The sequence below is a fragment of the Octopus sinensis genome, linkage group LG19 (genome assembly GCF_006345805.1).
Source record: "Octopus sinensis linkage group LG19, ASM634580v1, whole genome shotgun sequence".
In the NCBI taxonomy this organism is placed as follows: domain Eukaryota; kingdom Metazoa; phylum Mollusca; class Cephalopoda; order Octopoda; family Octopodidae; genus Octopus; species Octopus sinensis.
Window position 1 is genome coordinate 34,484,967 of NC_043015.1, and position 9,714 is coordinate 34,494,680.

The window sequence follows — 9,714 nt, forward strand, 5'->3', positions numbered from 1 at the left end:
TTCATTTAGAATATATTGAGATATGTAGCTTGAAACAAGCATCTGTGTAGTTTGAGAGTTTAATGTAACAATAATGGTAATTGATGCTAACTCATTATGGCATTGTCATTTGTAATACTTTCAGCTGGAATCTTAGTATAAACCATTTTATTGTTGATATTTCAAATCATTTGGGTTTATAATGCACATCCAAAATATAGCTTAGACATACAAGAATTGCAGAATACCTAAAATTCCCAAATTTCCATAAATTTATTTTTCAAGAGATGAGAATGACCAGATGTCTTTGATATTTTCTCTCTTCTCTTTCATCTGATCTCTGCTAAATCATTAGTTTGGTGTTATTGACTTTGCAATTATCTTGTATGTTTAATTAGCAAAGTGGGAGAGATTGTAGTAACATGTACTAAGATTTCATGCTGTCATGATGTATAATGAAATATTGTCTTCATTGACATTGTTAACAATAGAGAAAGATAGGAATCGAATTTATAGGGAATTCAAAATTGGAAATTGGGATTTTGAAACTTTCCCAAGGGCCAGGGTAATAGCTTCAACTAGGAACTGGAATACACTTTCAGATTGAAGTCTTCAAAAAAAAAACTTATTCTTTATAACATTGGCTGAGAGAGAGAAAGAGAGAGAGAGTGTGTGTGTGTGTGATAAGATATTGAACTGTTACAAACCACCGTCGTCATCACCATCATCATCATTTTATGTCTGTTATAAAGCTGGCAAAGGCTGTATAGGTTGGTAGGGTCCACATCAGTTGTTGTTCAGAATTACTGTCCTCTTAGACACATATCTCACTCATACAGTTGTGGTATGACTCTTTGGTTTCCAGCAGTTGGATGCTCTTCCTAATAACGGTCCCTGGGTGCATTTTCATGCTACCAGCACAGGGAATTCGTCTTCTCCATACCATGCCTCTGAGTGTACTGGATACACCTTCTTGTAGCACCAGCATGATGAGATCGTCTTAAACCCTGCAAAGCTTTCTGTTGTATATTGTCCTAATTCATTCTAGGCAATGTGACCAAGAGAGAGAATAGGGGACAGTGCAATGACAGGAAAGCCAGGACAATCAAATAAAGAAAGAGAAAGAGTATGAGAAGAGAAATAGAATGGTTTGGGCAAGAGAGTGTTAGAGGTGGGAGTAAGAGAAGAGAGACAGTGATGGTTGTTAAATGGTTAATGGAGTGTACAATGTAAATGAACAAAGTTTCTACCATAAAAAGGTTTGGCCAGAAAAAGTTATTAACCATGTGGTGGCATTCTCAAAGGAATTTATCTTGATGTGGTACGACAGATCCTGCTTGGTCCTGAAACCAAGGATGCCAGGAAATTGGTAATCTACCTCTGCTGTTATTGGTGACATGGGAAATAGAGGTGGTGGTGTTTTTTTTGTCAGGATAGTAACGATGGTGATGTTGTAGGAAGAAGTTGTGTTAGTGAGGATGGCATTACTGGCAATAGTAGTGTAAATGGCGATGGTGGTGGTTTCTGTATTAAATAGGATGTTCATGGTGGTGGTGGTGGTGATTGTATTTTAGGTGGTGTTGATGATGATGTGATGTTGTTCATGGTGGTAGTTGTATCATAGATGGTAACTGAATTGTAGGTGGTGGTGGTGGTGGTGGTGGCAGTGGTGGTGGTGGTGGTGGTGCTGCTGCAGCACAACTGAATAACTAAGCTCTTTGAACAGGTAACCACCTTAAATATTCCTAATTAGAATGTTAAATACTTGCAATGCTATTAATATCAGTGTAACAGAAACGTTGAGAACTGTGACTAATATCGTTTGTTAAGTTTGTTTCTCTATCAGTTGTCAAATCACAATTTTTATTGAGTCTGGACCAACTGAAAGCTTCACAGCTTGATTCTATATTTGTTCAACAAAGATAAAACCATCAAAACTAGTAAAAATGACAGGAGGAGGCTGGAGATTCATACATTTGGTTCTCTAGTCCAAGAGCTTCTGTTGAGTCTGTATTTGCTACCTCCCTGCTTCTTTGTACCCTCTCACTAACCTCTCTCTCTCTCCCTCTGTCCTTGTACCCTCTCTACTATACAGCGAGTAACTAACATTGGTACTTTGTACTAACTCTCCTCCTCTACCACCAGCTCCCCTCCACCCATCCTGTTTCCTTATCTTCCTCTCATCCCCTCCACCCATCCTGTTTTTTTACAGTCATTGAACTCATTGCTATTCATATTCTCAGTCTGCACCCTGAAAAATGTAGTCTCCTCAGGTCTAGAGGCCATAAAAAAAAGAAAATAAAAAAAAAGGGGGCCATAAGGCATTCTCATTAGCACTGATGTCCTAATAAAATACACCCAATACACAATGTAAAGGGATTGGCAAACAAACGGAGATGGCAGAACGTTAAGAAGACTCCTTAATTTTGTCAAAGAGATGATAATCTCTGTTGTGCTGGTACCATGATAACAAGTATTGTGTTCATTGTGATAATTAAGGGAGTTTTTTTTTAAGGCCTATTTCATTAATATTTGCACAATCTTCATTTTCAATTTCTTGTAACTTTTTGGTGATTAGGCAGGTGAAGACATATTCAGTGTTTCTAAAGTGTAATGTGATGTAGATGAGTAGTAAAATACAAATGAACTGAGAGAAAAACCGGGTAGAAGAGGAATTGGGTGTAGTGTGCAAGAAAGAAGCCTATGCTAGTATGGTCATGTAATGCATACAGATGATGATAGCTACAAAAGAAAGAGCCAAGCACTCAAATGTTGTTGGAACTTGAGGAAGAAGGAAAGCCAGGGAGACATAAGATGAAGTGGTGAAGACTGATCTGAAGATGAGAAAGCACCATGCTGATGGGCAATAGGCAGTGTCAGAGAAAATCCACCCACCCATGCAAACAAGGTGAAAGATATTTTAAAAAGGGTCATTTATACCTGCTAAATCATCTCATCTTCTGCCCTTCTAGTTTTTTCAGTCCTCTTTTATTCCTCCATATTCTATTCACCCAATCCCTCTTCCAGGCCATCAATGAAACAAGAGAAAACTTTATGTCTGTCCATCATCAATCTCCTTTCAACCACCAATCATTCTCTCCACTCCCTCCTCACTCCCAGCTCATTAACTATCCACATCTGTCATCCTTTCTTATCACCAAACATTTCTGCGAATCACGTTTCCCTCCACCTCTCTCTCTCTCTCTCTCTCTCTCCCCCTCTCCCCCCTCTCTCTCTCTCACCAGTCAATATGCAGCCACGTTAATGTTTTTCCCATCACATTGCCTGAATAATTAAAGATTGATTGCATTGGATCTGATCGTATCTCATACACTCTCCCCAATCTCTCTCTTTTAACCCTGTCTTCTCAGTGCTGCCAGACATACTCTTTCACTCACATCCTCCTTTCATTGACATCCATTGCCAATCACACTATTCATCATTCATGACCTTTTTTCACTGGTTGACATTACAGTTCTATCCTGCTAAACATCACTCAGTTGATCCCAGATCACTCATTATTGACATCCATCACACTCTTCATATCAATCATTTCTATGATTATTCATAACTTGCTCTCCAAAATTCCACTCTCACAGCGCTTAGTCATACTCCTACCCTTAATTTGCCCCTTCATCATGCCTTTTAGCATCCTCTTTCTCTCATTTCTCCCTCCCTCCTCTCACACTCTCTTCTTACAATACACTTGCTTTTCTTCTCCTTCACAACTTGGATTTCTGCTACAACTTTTTCTCTCTTTTCATTTATTGGTCTGTCATGAACAATATAGTGATGAGAACCCCTATTGTTTTGCAGAGTACAAGGCAACATCACCTATGTCAGTGCCAGGATAAAACACAGTACACTCTGTAAACTATTTGGTGAACAAGCAGGGACAATGTAGGGTGTTGAAAGGAGCTATTAGTTTTGTCTTCTTGAGCACGAGGCCACCTCTATAATGTTGGTGCCAAGATAAAATGTAGCAGTGCACTGTGGAGTGGTAGGAGTTAGAAAATGATCTAGCCATAGATATTGTGACAAAATGAAATTCAAACAAGACATTGTCTCCAGACACAGTTAGGAGAACAGTGTATCCAAATAAGGACTAACTTAAACTGTTACATAGTCTAGCAAGAAAATCAAATGTAAAATTATATTTTTAGCTGTGTATAGACTGACTACACAGTTGTACATGTCTAAAAATGTGACGATATGATCTCAAGATATTACATCACGTGAAGGTGACAAAAGACTACATTGAGTGGCAATATGCAGTGCCAGAGATGATCCAACCATCCATGCGGAACAAGTTAAAATGAGATTAGGGATAGAGGCTGGGATATAGAATAATACATATCTACCTATGGGCCTTTCCCCTATTCATTTATGCTAAGTCATGCATGGGCAACCTGTGGCTTGTGGGTGGCATGTGGCCCTTGACATGTTGTTGTGTGGCCCTCGAGTTTCTAGGTTATTAATTTCATACTAAGACAAATAAAATTAAGAATAACTGCAAAAATTCAGTGTAAAGTGGGTAAGTAATATTTTATGCATTTGTGTTTTATCATGCAGCACTCTCCCACTTGGAAATGGCACAATGCAGCCCCCAGTCAACAAAAAGTTGCCCATCCCTGTGCTAAGTCATCATCTACAGCCCCACTTGTTCATTCAATATCCTTTTATCTCTATCACCCATTCTCCTATTTCAGGTACCATAACACTGCAGCTATTGGCATTTGCTGTATGATTCTATATAATCAAAAGGCAATGACTATATGATTCTATATACCTATAGATTCTGATTATATTGTTTTATAAGTATATAGCCTATTATATGATCATTATCATCATCATCTTTTAACATCCATTCTCTGTGTTGGCATGGATTAGATGGCTTGACGGGTGTTGGCCTGCTCAAGGGCTGCATGGATTCCATTTGTCTGTTTTGGCATTTATTCAATGGCTGAATGCTCTTCCTAAAACCAACCACTTTACAGAGCATACCAGGTGCTTTACATGGCACCGGCACAGGCACTTTTATGTGGTACTTGCACAGGTACTTATATGCAGAGAGAGAGAAAGAGGAAGAGAGAGATACCGGGCAAAATTGAGAATTTATATACTCTGAGAAATCATATGGTTCTATATGCCTGTAGATAGTTGTTACACGGCTCATTATGCTTGTTGCTGTGTGGTTCTGTAATCCTATAGGTTGTTCTACATGTATACTATGGATACATGATTTTGTTTGTCTGCAGACAGTGGCAAAATAGTTCTACAGGTATACAGACAATAGCTGGGCATTTCCATTTGTCTATAAATTGAAGCTAATTATATGGGTCCGTATGTCTTATAGAATGCCTCTGTGGTTCTACATCTCAACAGCCTGTGACTATATGGTGCTCTAAGTCTTTAGCCAGTGGCTAAATGTCTGTAAACTGTAGCCATATAAATTTATATATCAATACGCTGTGTCTATATGGTTCTATTTGTGTATAGATTGTTGCTATATGGTTCTATATACCTATATATATAGACTGTCAAAATATGTTTCTATATGTTTATATTCTGTTGCTAAATAAATCTCTGTGATAGACCATGGCTTTATGTTTTAATATGCTTATAAACTGTGGTCATATGGTTCTATAGATTTTGGATTTATGGTTTTATGAATCTGTAGAATCTTGCTTTATTGTTCCAAGTGTCTACTGACTGTGACTATAGTTTTCCTGTGTTTATAGACTCAGGTTACCTGGCTCTATATTTCTATATTTCATAGTTGTATTCATTTTGTCACTGGTACTAATCAGTGAGCTTAAATTAATGGAGTTGAAATAGTTGTAATGGTTTCTTAATTTTCTTAATTAGATCTGTTAATAGAATAATTCATATCACATTTTTGCCAGCATGCTAAAATGGACATAAAATTAAAAATTTCATTTTTCAACAGATAAATATTCCTCCTATTAATCATATTTTCACTTCATGTCATTGAAATTATTTTAACAACTTTATCTGTGACTTCATTGTCTCAATAAAACTAAACGGTCAAAGAAAAGTTCCACTTTGATGAAAGTAAGAACAAACAAAAGACATGTCATATAGAGCTGCACTTTTAAGTGTGATATAAAAATACTGCCAATACTTTGATACTATTCTGCAGGTTGATAATACTGTATATTTTAATGCATAAATTTTATATATAATATATGTATGAAGTGGGATGAGGTTCTTTAAAAATGTTATGATTAAATACAATTTATCTTTTAAATAGTTTTGTCTGAATGAAGCTGCTCTATCATGACTGTGAAAGGTTTTCTGAGACATGTGAGGTCCAGTGGATTGTGCTCTGGTTGTTAAAGGCCTTCAAAGACAGATGAACTCCAGAAGAAGGGATTGTGTCATCTTGTCAAAGATCTTCTGTAAGAGATGATCTCAAAAGGAAGGGGCTGTGTGATAGCAGTCAAAATTCTTCCAAGATAACTGAGACCTGGTGGGAGTAACTGTGCCATGGATGTCAAATGTCTGACACTGGAGTGTTTGATATGGTTGATGTTCTTCTTGAACAATTTGAGTCAATGCTTCCAGGGAAAAGTGTTATACTAATCTTATTTCATCTAAGAGTCACCTTAGCAGAAATGTCTTTCCAGAGATAACATCCCTTGAGTAACAATGCCTTACTTGGTGTAATGCCTTCTCTCCAGGTGTACAATCTCTCTACACCAGTGATACAATGTCTTACTAGGAATATTTCCTCACAAGTGGCAATGCCTTACACACCTATACTTTCTCCAGTCAGAGATAATATCTCCTCCCTGGGGTTATAATGTCTCCCCAGAAAAGATATAATATCCTACCAGAAGTTTAATGTCCTTCATTCTCAGTCTAAGCAGTGAGATTCATAATGGTATTAGCAGTATTTCTGAAGTCCTAAAACAACTTGGACGAGCTGGTACAGTTGTGGGATCATTGGACAAGGGTGTTTTGGCACTACCAATATCTGTGCAGGAGGACAAAGTTTTGGGTCTTTAGGTCGCTGGTCCTCCCTTTTCTACTCTATAGTTGTGCAACATGGGCATCGTCTGGGATTCTTAGGAGCTGCCTGAACTCCTTTGGTACCAGGACACTTTGTAGGATTACAGGTTACTCTTGGTTGGATTTTATGTCAAACTGGGATGTGTCCTGTTACTTGTATGGTTTGCAAGTGCCAGCTGAGACTGCTCAGTTTTCTGAGTTAGACCCTGCTGACTGGGTTCTCTTCACTGAGGATCCAGATGGATTGATGGTTCATGTTAGGTGACCACATGCTACATGGTTACGGCAGATGAGGAGACACCTGATGAAGATTAGGACTGACTGGGACTTTGCTTGATGAGTTGCCCAAAAGGATCCAGGAATGTATCAACAAATGGTGAATGCAGCAGCAATTCACTGCAATGGTGAATTTCCTCACCTGCGACATGACCCCGACTGATTGGATTTGAGTGTTCGATGAGATTTAGGTAGGAGAATAAGAAAAATGTATAAAGAGGGAGGGATACAAGAAGAAGACAAAGGTCGAAATATAAAACTCATGCTAGGGCGTTCTAATAGAGAACATTTAACGATTTAACCATTCTGCCAGAGCTGTATTTAGCCAGGCATCTGTTGTCATTAAGACACACTTAACACTTCCCAGCCAACCCCCTCTCATAATCTTTTACAGTTCTTACAGCTGGATGTTCTGGCTCTCACCAATGTTGTTGACAAATGTAAAATTCCTATAATTTGGTAATTCCTTTAAGTCATTAAAAGAAATATTCTCGTGCTTCATTTAATATCAAAAGCTTTGTACAAATTATTTCTCATATAAATTTATTTTAAATTTCTTTGTCATTTGAAGAGTTTAAACAGGAAAAATATTCCCTGACATTGAATAATCTGGTGGAATTAGAGAAATTAATAACATGAAATGCTGAAGAAGATTTCTCAAAGTCTAAATAATTGTTGTTCATTTATAATATTCCATAAAACGTCCGACCACCTTAGCAGTTGTCTGTATAGTTAATAATCATACTTTTATTACTATTTAAATTAACACAATTATCCAAATATAGAATATTCTATTAATTCTAAAACAGATTTTTGTCTTTTTTATCCAAAAGCAATTAAAATCTCGAAAGAAAAATCTTCCAGCTAATATTTAAAAACTAAAACATTAGCATTTATAATTGAAAACAACATTTTTAATGAATCTTAATTTGAATATCAATAAATATTATTTTTGTTCTTAATCATTTCCCATTAAAATCCTTCTGTCCCCTTCTCGGAAGTCTCATCTAACTTGCCCTCCAGTTTCAACATGGATTATTATCTTGATTAATAAATTTGTGCTGCATTAAATGTTTTCTTCCAATGCCATGCCACAAAATATAACTATAGATTTTAGCCAGCACTTTAAGATGTAATAAACAGATGTAAACAATTTGTTTATATATGTGTATATATATATATATATATATATATATATATACACACACACATATATATATACTCTCTATATGGTCAGTTTTTATATACACTATCTATGTTAACAGTACTTATAATGAGATCCTTTACTTAAAAAATGTAACAATCAGTAATAAAAACAGCATCTAGCTATAAAATAATGCCTCAGTAGTATTAGGTCGTCAAGTATGAAATTTGTAGAAAAGAAAAAAGATTTGCTAATATGTTATAAATACAAGGAATAGTTTTATTCATCAAAGTATGCACCCATATTGTCAATACACTTTTGCCATTTCAATGGTAGCTTGTCCAGCCCAGAACTGTAAAAGCTTGGCAATCTAGGGTCAATAAAATCTTGGAAGGCCTGCTTTACCGCATCGTTGGAGTTAAATTTTTTTCCTATCAAAGAGTCACCCAAATTCTGGAAGAAGTGGTAGTCAGTGGGGGCAAGATCAGGTGAGTATGGTGGATGATGGAGAACTTCCAACCCCTGTAGATTTGCCAATGTCATTTTTGCAATGTCTGACATTGTCTTGCAGTAAAATAGGAGTGGATCTGTTGACCAATCTAGGTTTTGGGGTTATTTTGTAAGTTTCTGCATCATTTGGTCCAGTGATTGCAGTATACTTTGGCCATGATTGATGAGCCAGGTTTAATGAAATCATAATGGATCACACCTGCGCCAGACCACCAAACACACACCAGCAGCTTCTTTTGATGAATTTTGCTTTTTGGATTGTGTTTTGGGGGGTTGTCTTTGTCCAACCATTGTGTTAAACATTTAAAGTTGTTGTATTGGATCTATTTCTCATCACAATTCGATTAAAAAATAATTCATTTTTGTGTCAGGAAATTAGAATAATGCAGGCTTCCAAACGTTGCTGTTTCTGATTTTCATTGAGTTCATTTGGAACCAACTTATCCAACTTTTTCACTTTACCGATTTGAACAAGGTGAGTCAATATTGTTTGCTTACTAACACCAAACAACAACGATAATTCATGGGCGTTTTGAGATGGATCTGACTCAACAGTGGCTTTCATTTCATCAATATCCGTCTTTGTTTCATGTCGACTGCATTGCTCATTTGTGAGGTCGAAGTTACCAGAACAAAATTTTGCAAACCAATTTGATACTGTCTGCTGTGTAATAATAAAATAATGAAATACTCCATTAATATTCCGAGCTATGTGTGATGCTGTATTTCCAAGAAAGAACTCATATTTCAAAACTGTATGAACTTCCAAC

General features: G+C 36.7%; 1 protein-coding gene across 3 annotated transcripts in view; it reads left to right on the top strand.

The window, feature by feature from the left end:
- The window catches only part of LOC115222224 (blood vessel epicardial substance-like), a 218,911-nt gene that overhangs the window by 69,463 nt on the left and 139,734 nt on the right, over positions 1–9,714 (top strand). The window lies entirely within an intron of this gene.